The sequence below is a fragment of the Piliocolobus tephrosceles genome, chromosome 18 (genome assembly GCF_002776525.5).
Source record: "Piliocolobus tephrosceles isolate RC106 chromosome 18, ASM277652v3, whole genome shotgun sequence".
Classification (NCBI taxonomy): domain Eukaryota; kingdom Metazoa; phylum Chordata; class Mammalia; order Primates; family Cercopithecidae; genus Piliocolobus; species Piliocolobus tephrosceles.
Genome location: NC_045451.1, coordinates 73,339,443 through 73,355,010, shown reverse-complemented (window position 1 = coordinate 73,355,010; position 15,568 = coordinate 73,339,443). Strand labels below are relative to the sequence as shown.

At 51.6% G+C, this 15,568-nt stretch overlaps 1 protein-coding gene across 2 annotated transcripts in view; it reads right to left on the bottom strand.

The window, feature by feature from the left end:
* Positions 1-10,579, bottom strand: part of LDLRAD4 (low density lipoprotein receptor class A domain containing 4) — a 435,431-nt gene extending 424,852 nt beyond the window's left edge. Inside the window, exon 1 of one of the 2 annotated variants that reach the window (XM_023228382.2) lies at positions 10,460-10,579. The gene's annotated coding sequence lies outside the window, so the exon portion shown is untranslated. Of the gene's footprint in view, positions 1-9,554; positions 9,783-10,459 lie in introns of those variants that run through there. The other variant, XM_023228380.2, reaches the window with a different exon arrangement.
* Positions 10,580-15,568: the final 4,989 nt, after the last annotated feature.

The window sequence follows — 15,568 nt, the reverse complement described above, 5'->3', positions numbered from 1 at the left end:
AGCAGAGGCGTGCAGCGTGCTCCCCCAAAGACACTGAGGGACCCCACTGGCCAGACCACTGGAGGACTGCCACCCCATTAGCAGCCCTCAGCACACTGCATCTCCACTCCGCAGGCCTCATCCCATCTCCAGCCTTTTGGAATCCATCTCCAAGGTCTTGGCACTGCCACAGGTGAGGGCAGGTGTGCACCTGGGACAGAGTGTGGTGCTGATGACAGGCCAGGCGGAGCTGAGAAGGACCCAGTCTGCAGTCTCAGCCCAGGGAGATGGGACACGGCATCACCAGCTGAGCTTCCACCACCTGCACCTGCAGGGCCCAGGCTCACACACCTAGGCACCTCCTTGAAAGCTTTGGCACAGAACACAAACTGTGCTATGTTTGGGCTCTGTGTCCCCACCCAAATCTCACCTTGAATTGTAATCCAAACTGTAATCCCCATGTGCTGGGGGAGGGACCTCACGGGAAGGGAACAGATCATGAGAGCGGATCCCCCGTGCTGTTCTCATGATAGTGAGTTCCTGCGAGATCTGACGGTTGTATAAGGGGCTTCTCCTTCCTTCGCTCTGCACTTCTCTCTCCTGCTGCCAAGTGAAGCAGGACATGTTTGCTTCCGCTTCCGCCATGACTGTAAGTTTCCCAAGGCCTCCCCAGCCATGTGGAACTGTGAGTCAATTAAACCTCTTTTCTTTACAAATTACCCAGTCTCAGGTATTTCTTCATAGCAGCATGAAAACGGACTAATAATACATGTGCCCACCAGGTCCTGTGGGGCCCACTCACTGTCCACCAGGCAACGCCGGGGGAGGTGCATCCCCAGCACACACAAGAGCAGGTGAGCGCCTTGTACAGTACATGGGGGTCTCCCCACCTGATACGTTCAGGTGCCTGTGAACAAAACCACACTGATCATGACCAGGCCTAGAAAAAGTGGTGCCATGCTGCTCCCTCCAGCACGGTAAGCACCCTCCATTCCAGCCATTTCCAACCCCTCAACGAAAGACTGTCTTTAATTAGTTCATCACCACCTAGTAAAGTGATGTTTCATCTCTCTCAAGCTTTAGGAGCAATAGCTTAGGAGGTCAGGCACTGTTCACAGTTGTTGCAGCTCTGGCAGGGCTGATGTCTTGGAGGAAAGCAGAAAACTTCAGCACATTTGCAGAGGAAGTGGAGGTCCTCCGCAGACGACCCAAGCATGGAGTATGGAGGACCCATGATGAATCTTCTGTCTGCGTCCTTAGGGGCAAGACTAGAAAAGAACGTGAGTTCCAACAGGGGTCATTTCACATGAAGAGAAGCGACGGAACAAGGTATGGTGGGGCTATCCCAACAGCCAGGTGCTGACTCCACCCTGTCCTGGCCTCATTCTCCACTGCGAGTTCAAGGCTACCCCTAAAGAGGGAGGATGAGGAGGCTGGGGGAAGACCAAGAGCAGTCCGTGCCTATCATATCCTGTAATTTGCTTAAAAGACATGTTATTAGAATGTTTACTGCCCTGAACCTACCTGAGTAGAATTTGCTTCTACTTTATTTTACTGAACTCGAATTTTACAAAGCACAAAGGTCTTACCACCTACTGAGATCATCCACTGACAGTATGATGTCTGGCCTTCACAAAATTCTAGCAAACAGCAAAACTCTTTTCATCGATGACCCAGATGATACAAAGTCAGATTTTCAAAATAAAAAGATAGGAAAGAAAATTTAAACATCATATCGTTTACTGCCAAATTTGCAAAGGTTTTTTAAATAATATTCAGCATTGACAAGGGTTCAGTCACCCTTGTCTGCAGGAATGTAAGTTGCCTCTCCCATTCTGAAAGCCCCATCTGGCAATATTTTTGGAGGACCCTTAAGAGTCTTATAACCCCTAATTTCCCTTTTAAGAATCTACTCAAATAATTTTTAAAAAAAAGGTTCAGGCCAAGCACAGTGGCTCATGCCTATAATCCTAGCACCCTGGGAGGCCAAGGCGGGAAGATTGCTTCAGCCCAGGAGTTTGAGACCAGCCTGGGCAACATGGTGAAACCCGGTCTCTACCAAAAAAAAAAAAAAAAAGCAAGCGTGGCAGCATCTGTAGTCCCAGCTACTTAGGAGGCTGAGGGGGAGAGGATGCCACGAGCCTGGGAAACAGCAGTTGCAATGAGCCGAGATCACACCACTCTCCAGCCTGTACAACAGAGCAAGACCCCATCTCCATTTTTTTAAATTATAGAGTCATGTAATAAATTTCTTAAAAAAATGTTTAAAGATGTTCAATGCAATCATATCTATAACAGAAAACTGGTAACAGCCTCGATGTCCTAAAACTGGTTTTAAAAAAAATAACAATAGGCCGGGCGCAGTGGCTCAAGCCTGTAATCCCAGCACTTTGGGAGGGCCGAGACGGGTGGATCACGAGGTCAGGAGATCGAGACCATCCTGGCTAACACGGTGAAACCCCGTCTCTGCCAAAAAAATACAAAAAATTAGCTGGGCGAGGTGGCGGCGCCTGTAGTCCCAGCTCCTCGGGAGGCTGAGGCAGGAAAATGGCGTGAACCCGGGAGGCGGAGCTTGCAGTGAGCTGAGATCTGGCCAGTGCACTCCAGCCTGGGCGACAGAGCGAGACTCAGTCTCAGAAAAAAAAAATAATAATAATAACAATATAACCACAGAATAGACAGTCCAGAAGTGGGATTTTGGAGAATATTTAAATCACATGAAAAATGTTCATGAAAGAATGCTAAGCTTCTCAAAAAGTACATAAATTACTTTCTAATTAATCAATAAACCTGGAATCTACTAACCTACTAATCATCTCTAGCAGTGAGATCATAGATAATTTCAGGGATTTTTCTTTTCTTCTTTCCCTATTTCCTGATTCTCTTCAGTACACATGTAATCAGCAAAAGACGACGTTATTTGTCCCACAGATACCACCAGGAGCAGCTACCCCAAGACAGGCCTCACATCTTGGGTCCTGACAATGTGCTGCTGCTCAGAGCTGTGGACAGAGCAGACAGGGCCTGGACCAGGACCAGGACAAGACAGGGCCTGGACCAGGAGGTCTTCACCTCCTCAACCGTAACTTAACCAGCCTCATGCCAGGCTAGCCTGCAGATCAAACGCCACAAAGGCTTAGAAATGCCCTGCAACATGTGGGACGCTCGGTAGTATCCGCACAGGGCTCAGCATCCATCCCAGCGGCTGGGGGTGGCTCCAGAGCTGTGAGGGACACGCCTTCCTGCCTGTTACTGTGGACCAGTCTGCAAAGAGCTGGCTGTCCTGCTAGACTCATGATACGTGCATCTCTTGGGTGCTCCCTTTAGGTCCCACAATCTCCAAGATTTAGCTTGTCCAAGGTAGACAACATTTCACAGGATGTACAAGTCAACATGCATGATTCATTTACCTATACCCCATGGAGCAAAACAGACTCTTGGCCGGGCGCGGTGGCTCACACCTATAATCCCAGCACTTCGGGAGGCTGAGGCCAGCAGATCACTTGAGGTAATGAGTGTGAAACCAGCCTGGCCACCATGACGAAACCCCGTCTCTACTAAAATACAAAAAATAGCTAGGTGTAGGGGTGCATGCCTGTAATCCCAGCTACTCGATTTAGGAGGCACAAGAATCGCTTGAACGTGGGAGGCAGAGGTTGCAATGAGCTGAGATGGATTGCACCACTGTACTCCAGCCTGGGTAATAAAGGGAGACTCTACCTAAGAAAAAAAAAAAAAAAAAAAGGAGACTATTAAAGATGGGATAACTTTTTTTCATTTTTAAAGAAACTGTAGGCCACGTGCGGTGGCTCACGTTTGTAATCCCAGCACTTTGGGAGGCCGAGGGGGGCGGATCATGAGGTCAGGAGATCGACACCATCCTGGCTAATAGGGTCAAACCCTGTCTCTACTAAAAATACAAAAAAATTAGTCAAGAGTGGTGTCACACGCGTGTAATCCCAGCTATTCGGGAGGCTGAGGCAGGAGAATGGCATGAACCCGGGAGGCAGAGCTTGCAGTGAGCCAAGAATGTGCCACAGAACTCTAGCCTGGGCAAGAGAGTAAGATTCCGTCTCAAAAAAAAAAAAAAAAACATAAAGAAAGAAACTATAGCGCTCTTTGTCCTGGGATGAACTGGATCCTCCCCAGTGAAGAGACAGCTGGCGGGGGCATTACCAGCACACACCCCCAGACCCAGGCGGTTAGCTGCTCCCAGGAACCGGGCAGTCACACTCCATCAGGCTACATCCCAAGGTGCCACGGAGAGGCTGAGGGAAGTGGTTTATAAGGACCAGTGCAGAAGAAATATCTGCCAATACCAACACGCCTACTGATTGTTGCTTTGTCTTTCTCTCAAGGAACTCAAGGGATAAGGTGGGCAGAGACAAAGCTGCCACGGTCCAGTCCTCAAAACTGAGGCTCTTGCCACAGGCAAGACAGGCAGAGAGCAGAGATTTGGGTTAAAAACAGGGGAGGGAGTTGGAGAGGGAGGGCCACAGCGGAGAGGCAAGAAGGACGAAACCCTGAACTTGCCAGCTGGATAGTCCCAGTGGGACCTGTATGGGAACAAGAGGAGAATGGTACACCCTGCCAGCAAGTGGCCCCAGATGAAGAATTCCTGACCCAGGCCCCACCTCATTTAGGTCCAGAGGCAGATCCCACAATCTGGAGCCATACTGCCTAGGCTGCCCCACCCTTTATTCACACGGTGGCTGACTCTGGGCAATGTCTTGACGTCTCTGTAACATGGGGATGGCAGGAGGACCCACGTCACAGGGCCGCTGTCAGGATTAGATTAGTGCATCAGTGCATGGCAGCCCTCAGAACAGAGCCTGGCACACAGGAGAGGCTACAGGAGCACTTGGAGCTGCTGTTATTATTATCTGCCCACGTGCCCTGATTAGAGGTCAGGGAGCCCTTCGGAAAGCAGCCTGGCCTCCTACAGCCTCTCCAGCGTCTGCCTTCGGAAGCAGAGAGACTTTCCAACGGAAGTTCCCTTGCAGCTCTGTGCACAGGTTGCTGGTCCCCGGGACCACGGACTCTGAGAACAATGCCTGGCTGTGCAATGCCGGCCCAGCCCTCTTCTGGAGAATCCCAGCAGCCAGGCGGCAGCACACAGGAAGCCACACAACGTGGCAGAAAGCCTGCCCTTCTACAAACCCCAGAAGCAGGAAGTCGAAGCACATCTGCACAAAGTGTCCTCCTGACACCTGGCGTGGAGGACGGCGAGCCAGTGTGCATGGGAAGGATCTTTCTCTCAAGGCCTACCTTCGGGAGATTCTCTAGGTCCTCCTAGGAACAGAGCAGATGAGGGCACACACACGTCACTCACACCCACCCCCTTCCCTACCTTAACACCACTCAGTCATCCAGTCCCCAAGTCCCATCCACAAAGAGAAGAGCAAATCATTTGGCAGAGGACCCTGGTATGAGGCGGCTTTGTAACACGAGCCGTGTGTCCGCAAACAACTAGGGCAAGACCATTAAGTTCATTACACCTGTCACTCTGCCAGCTGAGCTTCCAAATTGCCCAGATGAAAGTACATTATGCCCAAGGAGTGCCACCCAGGCCCTCCCAGGCCAGTACAGGCTTATCTATCGCAGACAATTTGTTCTCGGCGTCTGCACCTGCAGAAATAACACAACTGTAAACAGCCTGAAACTTGGCTTTGAGATACTTTAGGCCCTGGGCAGCTAAGAACAAAGTTGAGGTCTCCTGGGAAGAAGCTAGGTGCCTGCTTTCCCCGCTCAGAGGAAGAACAGGCGCGTGGACCAGAGGTGGGGCCAGCGCAGGGGAGAAGGCGGAGCAGCCTAGCCGAAGAAAGGACACAGAGTTGCTCCTCGGATTCTACTGCCCTGCAGTAGAGCCAAAAATAAAAGCAAGGCACATCCTTTTCATTTCCGAACCGAGGCATTCAAGGCGGCAGGCAGAGGCCCTCTGTGCAGCTGCCTGCACACCAGGCCCATGAGCGGCGCCCAGCCGGCCGCCGGCTGCAGAGTGCGTTTGCAGTGCAAGCGTGTTGCAGACAGCGGTAATTTATTTATCCCTGTCATGTAACATTAACAATCTGTCTGGAGCTTGGCAAGCACCAACTTGCACTGTCACATAAACTGTCTGACAAACTTAAAGTTTCGTAAATGCTTCTCTTTTTCCAGCAGACAATAAAGCATCCTTCAAAAAAAAAAAAAAAACGTTGTCATCTTTTCTGTTCCTTTTCTCTCTTCCTCTTCCAAAAATAAAAGGAAGAAAAAGAAAAAAAGCCAACAACAAAAGAACCCATGCAAACAGAAATGATCCCTCAGCAGGACTCTTAACCCTGAACCGCTCGACATTTTTCCGATGCCAAGTAAATGAGTAAATAAATAGATAGGGGGAGTGACGTTGTAGGAGACGGTTGAGAAGGGGGTACAGAGGAAAATCTGCAAAACAAAAGTACAGTCATTAAAAATTAATAATAAAGGGTGTGGACATCCAGACCCCACCCCCGTCTGCTCATGGGGATTGAGCCAGGCATTCTGTGTCCTCGTTAAGTGGAGTCTGGCAGGCTGCCGGAGTGTTAGTGGGTTCTGGGAATGCCAATATATTAACCAGAGGACTTTTTGCATACCCTTTAGAGTTTTTATTCTAGAAAAGTCAACCATTTGGCACAGTGCAGCATTATTTTTGTCCGGGAAAGCTCGCAGCTGCCAATCAAGGGAGAAATTATATCTATGTTCTTTGTAATCTCCAAGACCTATCTGGAAAACAAGCTTGGTGGAAAGAAAAGTCTTCACAAAAACAGCTTAAAAGGCCAAAGTACCATTTTTAGTGGGAACTCAAAGAAAAGCAATCCATTCTTAAATCACACGGATATGTGACAGCACAGACATCACTTTCAATTCCTCCTGTGATGGAAAAAAAACGACATTAACTGGAAATTCAAACCCAGTATTTTCAGAGTGATTAATAGTACAGGTACTAGCTTCAGTCCTTTCCTTGCCTAACAACGAAGCAAACAATGCCCCCCAAAAAATATCTCCCTAAAAAGTGGCAGGTCTTGTGGCCTAAATTTTCAAATAGTAGGCAGAACCTTTGCATTTCTATTTTGAAACTTAAGATTCACCTCCCATGCACACCCATAATATAGGTCAAGATGTAATTCTAGACTAACACAGTTCATGTAGGCAGAACGTCTCTTTGACATCAGAAAATAATGGCTTCCAGGAGATTTTTTTCTGAGACCTAAAAAAAGGAAGACACAGAGGGAGATACGGAAGGAGACAGAGAGGAAGGAAGGAAGGAAAGAATAATTTTGGACTACATAGCAATTTTGCCGCTATTCACATTTAATATCCATGTGCCCCTAGACATTCCGTTAAATATTTCCAAAAATTTTTGCAGGTTAAAACAGTATGCTCTTCTTTTACACTGTTTTATCACTTCTTGAGTGATAACTTATTTTTCCTTCTCTATTAACTCTTACACAGAAAGGACACATCATAGAGACTGGATAAGCCCAGATTCCAAAGAAAGATGAGAAGAAACATGGCAAGGACTACCAGAAAGATCAGAGCAGTCTACAATTCCAAGAATCCTGCCCGGAGCCCTGAGGTGGCTTTGGTTTTACGTGATGACGTAGAGCAGTCACCTCCCACACACCACCACAAGGAGACTTTATGCTAGCTACATGCAAAGAGGTCAGCAGCTCAGGGGTCTCTGCTGGACTGCCTGCCAGAAACTACCCACAAGGAGCAAAAGTTACTCTCCTCTGACCGTGTTTCCCTATCGGACAGGGAGGTTACCCCTGCGGCAGCCCAGAGTCAAAACAGAGAGCGTCCCAGGAGCTGTGAGGCTGATCTGCCAGGCTGCTAAGTCAACCAAGACTACAGCACAGTCCCAAACTGTAAACACCTCTGCAGACGGGCCCTTGCTCTCCGTGTGCCAGGCAAGAAAACTATTCTTAGAACACTGTCAGCAGTTGGGGGAAAATAAATATTTGTCTATGTATGTATATACTCCAGTGGGAGTGGGGTGGGGTGGAGGAGTCTCAAATAATGTGCCAACAAATGGGCACAAAATCCCTTAATAAGCAGCTGGCACTGGCTGTGTTCCACTGCAGGGCTGTGGTCTTGCAATCCAAGCCCACGAGAGGATTCAAGAGGCAGCCCTAAAAACCTGCCGGGAAGAGTCTCCTCCAATGTAAATACAAACCTACACGAACCAGGACCATGGCCAACAATGGCAAGCCCTTCCAAGGGTAACAGCAGAACGTTAAGAAATTAGAGAGGTCTTTTAAAACAAGGGAGGAAGGTAGCTACAATTCCATTACAGCAAATCCCTTACTGGCATTTACATTCCCAGCCCTAATTCCTAACAGTGTGTTTAATGTCAATAGCAAAATGAAGCTCTTAAAAAGAATTAAGCTTTCAAAGACCATAAGGAAGTTAGCCCCCTGTTTTAAAAAGCACTGCTTAGAAAGGTCCATCAAATAACATTTCAAGGGTTGATGGGAAACCAAGTATAATTCAATAAATATACATGGGTAATACTCAGATGTCCTCGTTTGTCTATGTAATGACTCAGATTTGACACTACGATCCTTGACTGAACACAAAGACTGTATTCCAGAAGAACTGTGCAGAGTACAAAGGCAGAGTTACAGCTGACAATACACTCGAGTTAAAGACTAGCAAAGACAATACTCATACACAGAATTCAGACATGACTTGATGCAATGGCAGTCTCCCTGTGCAGACTTTGCAAAACCTTCTCTGTCATTCAATACTCAGTCCTGAAGCTCCAGGGCAGATACAGAGAGGAGAATGCCATTCTTGGCTAGCCAAACCGGCAGAAAGGGCCGTTTTTAAAGGGAAGCTTTCCAGCACTAGCCCTTCGAGAAGGCACCAACCCCTATACCAGCCACAGGACCCTATTTTTGAGAGTCAATGCTGCTCACCATCTCTATCCACCTCTACTGCAAATAACTTACTAATACAAGTGCTCAGAACCCACATTCTGTACGGCTACTCTTACCTCACATCCCACAATGCCTAACACATAGTAGGCCCTCAATAAATACGTATTGCAAGGATAATTAACATCTAGAAAACAGCGCTGGTCCAGGGATGAGAAGATGCCAAAGTAATTAGAAAAGAGAAAAAGAGAAGGGAACAGACCAGGACACAGAGGAAAAGAAAAGAAGTAAATCAAAATTATCCCATTCTAGCTAATTAAAAAATTTCGGGGGGAAAATAAAAATTACGCTAGTTCTTGTGGCTAGGGGCACACAGCAATCATTCCAGTGACGGGGCAGAGCTAAGGAGCCCTGCTTGCTTTAAAGAGCTTCTAGCTGCCCCGACTGGCGACGAGGTGTCCCTCCAGATAGGTGACCCAAGAACACGGTGCCCTCGGATGCGCCTTCTCCCGGTGCCGCCCACCCACCACGCGTCCCTGTCGTCCTGAAAACCTCTGCCTCATCGGGAAACCCCCTCCTTTTCCAATTAAAAAAAAAAGTTTAAAAACAAGCAAATGCCCTCTCCGCCACGACAGCGATTTAACCTAAGCCGAGCCCACTGTCTTCCACCGGTGTACTCACAGGGCGCGCCCCCAGGCCCACCCGGGCGGCGCACCGGGCAGGGATCCGGAGGAAGCCTCCTAAAGGCTGCGCAGGGCAGACCCCTTCACAAAGGCAAGTGCCGGGCCGGGCAGGGTGCCCGTCGCTTCCTGTTTATTCCACGGTGAGGGGCAGAAAGAAATTCAACACACGCCTGCTTCCTCCGGGGCTCTGAGACCCAGCCTAAGTGCAACAGCAGCCGCCCGAGACAATCGACTTCCCAGCCAATGCCGGGAGCTCCGGGCGGTCCCGCGACCGACGTCAACGCGCGCGGGGGGACCCGGGGGGACGCCGGGTGAAGCGGGCCCGAGGGGTCGGGGGGCGGGGAGCGCGCGGTGCAGGATGCGGGACTGAGGGGCTGCGGGGCTTGGCCCGCCCCCTCCTTCCCGCAAACTCCCCGGCCAGGTCCTGCAGGATCTTCCCGCTTCCCGCTGACGTCCAGTCCCCGCCCGCCGCGGCTCGCCGAGGCCTCTAGGGGCTCCGAGACACTTGGGGCTGCCACCCGCGCGCCCATCCTGGCCTCCAGGCGGTGCAGAATTCAGTCTTGCAACCGCGGGACACCCGCGCCCCAGGGCGCCGGGAAACAGAAAACCGGGTGGGGGTCGGCGAGGTCCCTCCACCGGCGCAACCCCGCCCGCGGGCCAGCGCCGGACCCCCGCCGTGCCCACGGACAAGCCCACCCGGACGCAGCCTCACAGACCTCGCGCGCTCCGCGCCCGGCTGCTCCCTCCGGCCCCCGCCGACGGCGCAGGCTCGCGGACGTCCAGTTCCCAAAGCGTCCGGTCCCCGAGTCCCCCGCCCCCCTCGGCCACCCCTCCCTCCGGAGCGCAGCGGTGAACTTGGGCCAGAAACCGCGACCACGGCGGCCACCTCGGGTCCGCACTCACCTGGGCCGCCCCCCGGGAGCGGAGGCGGGGACTGCCCGCAGTGCGGCTCCGCGGCCACCGGCCCTGCCGGCCAGGGGGAGGGGCGCGGCGCGGGGCGCGGCAGGGGGCGCGCGGCGGGCCGGCGGGGAGCGCGGCGCGCCGGGGTTCTTTAAGAGCTGAGGACCTCACCCCCGGGCCTCCCCCGCGCTCCCCGCCCCGCTGCCACTTTCCCAGGCACCCGCAGCCTGTCTGGCGGCGGCGGCGGCAGAGGCGGCGGCTCCTCCGCGGCTTGCAGGGGATCCCCGGCCGGCCGCGGCGGCGCGAGGAGCGGGCAGGGCCAACGCACTCGCCTGCTAGTCCCGCCGGGCCCGGTCCGCAGCCTCAGCGCGGGGAGAGAGGGGACGCGGCGCGGCGGCCGCCGGGGAGGTGTCCCGCCTCCAGCCGCCGGAGGGGGGAGTGTCCCGCCTCCCGCCGCCGTCTGTCTCCAGCCGTGACTGCGCGCCGCGGCTGTGTCTGTCTCCAACTCCTCCAGTCTCTCCTCCTCCTTCCCACTCCGCGGCGGGGACCCGGCGCACGGCCAGGCCGCGGGGACCCGGGCCGCCGGGCGGGGGCTCGCGGGTCCCCGGCGCACAAGCCACGCCGACCCCTGCTGGGGGCGGGCCCGGAGGCCGGGGGTGGGCAGTGGGGGAGGTGCGCGGGCGCGGAGGCCGCGGGACCCCGGGCTGCACTCCCGCCCAGGGCTCGGGCCCGCGTGGCGCGCGCCCACCGCCGGCCGCACGGGGAACTCCAAGTCGAGCGCGGAGTCCGCGGCAGGGGTGCCCGGAGGAGCCGGCTTGCCGCCCGCAGGCCGGGGGCGGTCCCGGGAGGCTGAGGGCGCGTTCGAGCACAGACTACCTCGCGGACTGCGTGTGCACCACGGGCCGCGGGACCTCGGGCAGCCGCCTTGAGATGCGCAGTCGGGCTGCAGGACACTTAGTAGGACGGGTCAGTGCTCGGGGAGTCTTGCGGAGCTTGAGGCGCCTCCGGACCTCACCTGGTCGCCCTCTTAGTATCTCGCCCTCTTTAAAGGAAATGGCTCCTACCCAGAAGGTCAGATGGAATCTTCGCGCTGTGACCCTTTCTCCTTGAAGGACCTACATCTGTGAAGACCATTTGAGACTTGACCTCCTCCACCTGAGTGCAGACAAGATGCCATTTTGTTCAGAAGTACACGGATTGCCCCCAGCCAACCCTACCATGTTTGATGGGGGATTGGTTACAGCCAGAGCATATGGGCATTTTATCCCAATTTTATTATAGTCACCAAAATTAACTCCCCTGCAGACATAGCAAAACACTCCACTAAGCATGGGTTTCAGGCTGGGTTGAAGACAGATGCAGCTGATTAAAGGAGTGAACGTTTTCAAGTGTCCCCACACCCCCCAAAAAGGTTGTCCAGCTCATATTTCCATAATATCAGAGAAATGAATCTTTTGAAACCTACATTTTGTCTAATTTGTCAGTGACTTTTTACTTAGTGAAATGTTGGCGGAATTCAGCTTCCCTCAAGCCCTCAGCTCTCAGCTATGGTGGTAATTGCCGCTAGCCTTTGATCAGTGCTCACAGGTGATGTAATAACAACTACCATTGATGGAGAGCTCCGTGCTAAGCGCTTTACATGGATTGTCTGATTGAGTCCTCACAATAACTGGGAGCTATTACTTCTCCATTTTACACATGAGGAAGTTGAGGCTAGAAGGATTTACTAATTTGTCCTCAGACCACAAAGAGATGGTTTTTACATCCCTAACTAGCTGCATAGAAAGCTGGGAGCTGAACCAGCATGCCATACTGCCACCTACCTACAGCAGCGCTGACAGAAGTTCTTCAGCTCAGCCAGCAAACCAGCCAGCATCTGCCCTGTGCCCGGCACTGAGCCTGCTCCAGCTGGGAATGCCCAGATCCTGGTCTAATTGAGAAGCTTGTAGCACGGGAACTTTGAACCTGGCTGCCTGAGTAAACTTTTTAAATGAGCAATAAGCCGATAAGTGCTTCACACAGGTTATCCTAATCTGACAAGCATGTACCTAGTTTATATTTAATGTCCACAAATGCAAAACTCACATGCTTTGGGGTTGGAGAAACTGCTCTTGCCCTCTTCAGGTAGAAAAAGAAATGACTTTTTCCATCTAAACACCCCATGGACAATGAAGAAGAAAGGTTTTTCCAAAACCACAAAACAATGTCTTCTATTTCATTGGCACATAATTTCTCTGTGTCTAACTTAACCCCGTTAAATTGAGGCTGAATTTTAAAATCATAATCTCAATTTCTACCATTTGTGATGAATCTCAATCTCATGTTGCCCTTTCTTGTTGTTTTGTTTATAAATAGAAACTGCGGCTCTGTATTTCTATTTCTAGAAAATATGGGAGGGACCTGTCCCTGTGTTTTCTTTTCTTTTCTTTTTTTTTTTTTTTTTTTTTTTTTTGAGGTGGTGTCTCGCTCTGCCACCCAGGCTGGAATGCAATGGTGCGACCTCAGCTCACTGCAAGCTCCGCCTCCCGGATTCACACCATTCTCCTGCCTCAGCCTCCCGAGTAGCTGGGATCACACGTGCCCGCCACCACACCTGGATAATTTTTTGTATTTTTAATAGAGACGGGGTTTGACCGTGTTAGCCTGGATGGTCTCGATCTCCTGACCTTGTGATTTGCCCACCTCAGCCTCCCAAAGTGCTGGGATTACAGGCGTGAGCCACCACACCTGGCCTGTCCCCGTGTTTTCTACTCAGTCCTCCCTGTATTTGTTTTCCACTTCAGCTCTTCCCTCGCACACCGTTCCAGACACACACACTCTCCCTATAGCAATGGAAGAGTTCGAGGTACTTAGATGCATGTTTGCTCTCTGTAAAATGCAGCACAATTCTTTATCGGCTTCATCCTGACCATTCGCTCCTTCCAAGGGCCCAGATCGAAGCTCAGGAGAGTGGAGACTTTGTTTTGCTCCGTTGGTGGAGAACTCGGACCCCAATACACAGAACAGTGCCTGACACGAGGGGCTCAAAGGGTTTTTTGGAATGAATGGCACCTTAGGATTGGGATAGACGAGTAAACAATATTGAGGTAAACATTACTAAAATTGGGTGGAAATCAACTGAAATTGGCTTCAAAGAGTGGGAGGTGAAAAAGATTCTTTTTCACTGTCAATCCCTTGCAGTCTATCTCATGTCAGTTATACCCTGGCCATACTTAGTCCATGGAAGTTTGCTAGTCAGTCATCTAAGGAGACATAGATAGAAAAGGCAAACATGAGCGAATGTTGAGAAAAAGTGAATTTGAGGGCCAAGTGACCTCAGGTTGAATGTGAATCTGAGAATACAATTTTGTTTCTTGGATCTCATGCATAACATTTAGATGGAATTTATCCAAAATGATTCATCCTATTCCTTGTACTCTTTAATTTAAATGAGAAATAGAAGGAAATGAGAAAGATAAGTTTCATGTGGGTAATTCTGGTCCTGGAGAAGTGGGAGCCCCGCTCTAGATTCTCAGGACCAGAATCTACGACAAGCAGCACCCAGACCAAGGGTTCTGTCCCTGAGCCTTGATGACGTCTCCTGTGCGTTTTGCCCCAACACGCAGCATCGCCACACCTCAGCGTCTCTCTGTACACTGGAGATAATAGTTCCTACTTCATGGGGTCTTCTGTGACACTGGCCATGTCCCCATCTGCATGCCCATCCCCTCCCTGGGATCCTGCGGCCCCCGCTGCTCTGGGACCCACCTCGTTCACTTCCTTTGGGATTAGGTTGAAAATCACACATGATGGAAAGAGAAGTGTTCTGCAGGCAACCTCTGCTCTCAGCCTCACTGCACGACTTTCTCCTTGAGCAAAAGCCACAGCACCTGCTCTCTCCTTAGGGGCCGGGGAGTAAAGACAAAGGGAAAACACAGCAAGAAAGAAAGAAATGTGTGACCTCAAAGATGATCCAGCCAGACACATTTGTGTATGTATCTACACATTACATCAGTGAAAAATGGTGCCTCCTGGGCTGTGACACAGGTACTGTCAGATCTCTCACAAATATTACGGTACCTAAAGGTTCTCCAGCCCTGCACAGACCTCCCGCGTCTCAGTCTTTACAGCCACAGCTCTAACTGTCCTGTTACCAAGGTGGCCCCCAAGTCCCCTGTACCCCACAGAGCATCCCAGGGTGGCTGAGTCTTCCCTGAGCTCTGAGTCTCTGAGGCTGCAGTGACAGCAGCTGGCGTGAGGTGGCCTCTGAGGCCTCCCTTCTGAATTCTCCATTTCTCCCTGACTCACAATTCATTCGGCTTCCTACTAGGGTATAAATTGCCAGCTAGTTAAGTGTTGAGCAAGGTACCTGGCCCAAAAGGTAAATAAAAAAATGTTTATTTACTTTTCAATAAATCTTAGCTTCCTTCGGTCCTTTTCACTGCCTTACAAGCAAGGACAAGGTCTGGTGACTTTACACTATGTCCGCTGAGCCCTGCAGGTCCCATGCTTCCCAGAATTCCTTCCCTGCAAGGTTCCAGGTCCAGTTGGCTGCAGAGAAAGTTGTGTGAGATTCGGAAGGAGGAAGGCAAGTCACCCTCTGCAGCGTCTTGTGGGGTTCCAGGTGCTGTGAACCTCAGGCCTCCTTTACCTGAGGTCCCCTTGTCCCCACTGGGCCTCCCCCCGAAGCATCCCCAGTCCCGGGTGAGGAATGTGAGAAGGGCACCGGTGGAGAAGGACATCCTCCTTGTCCTCAGGTCACCGCCATCCCTGAGGTTGACGAAGCACGAGACGTCCCGGGCTGCCCTGTCCTCATGGGCTCCAGGTGTCCCTGTGAGTGCAGTTTGTCCTTACTCTGCCTGTGGGCCTGCCAGTCCCAGGGCCACGGCCTCCCACGGCTTCTCACCAGCCACAGCGACCCATCATAAATCCCTGGTCCCAGGCTGCTTTCAGAGGCTCCACTTTTTAATCAAACACTGAGAGAGGCAGGATCATGTGCCTCTGCATCTCCCTGTCCCGCTGGAGAGGGGTCATTTGTAGACAGCATAGCAATGTGGCTTTTCTTACAGGAACGCGCTCCATAAGAAAAGGGCGAATTCTTTGAAAAGTTCCCTTACAGAAGAAGATACTTAA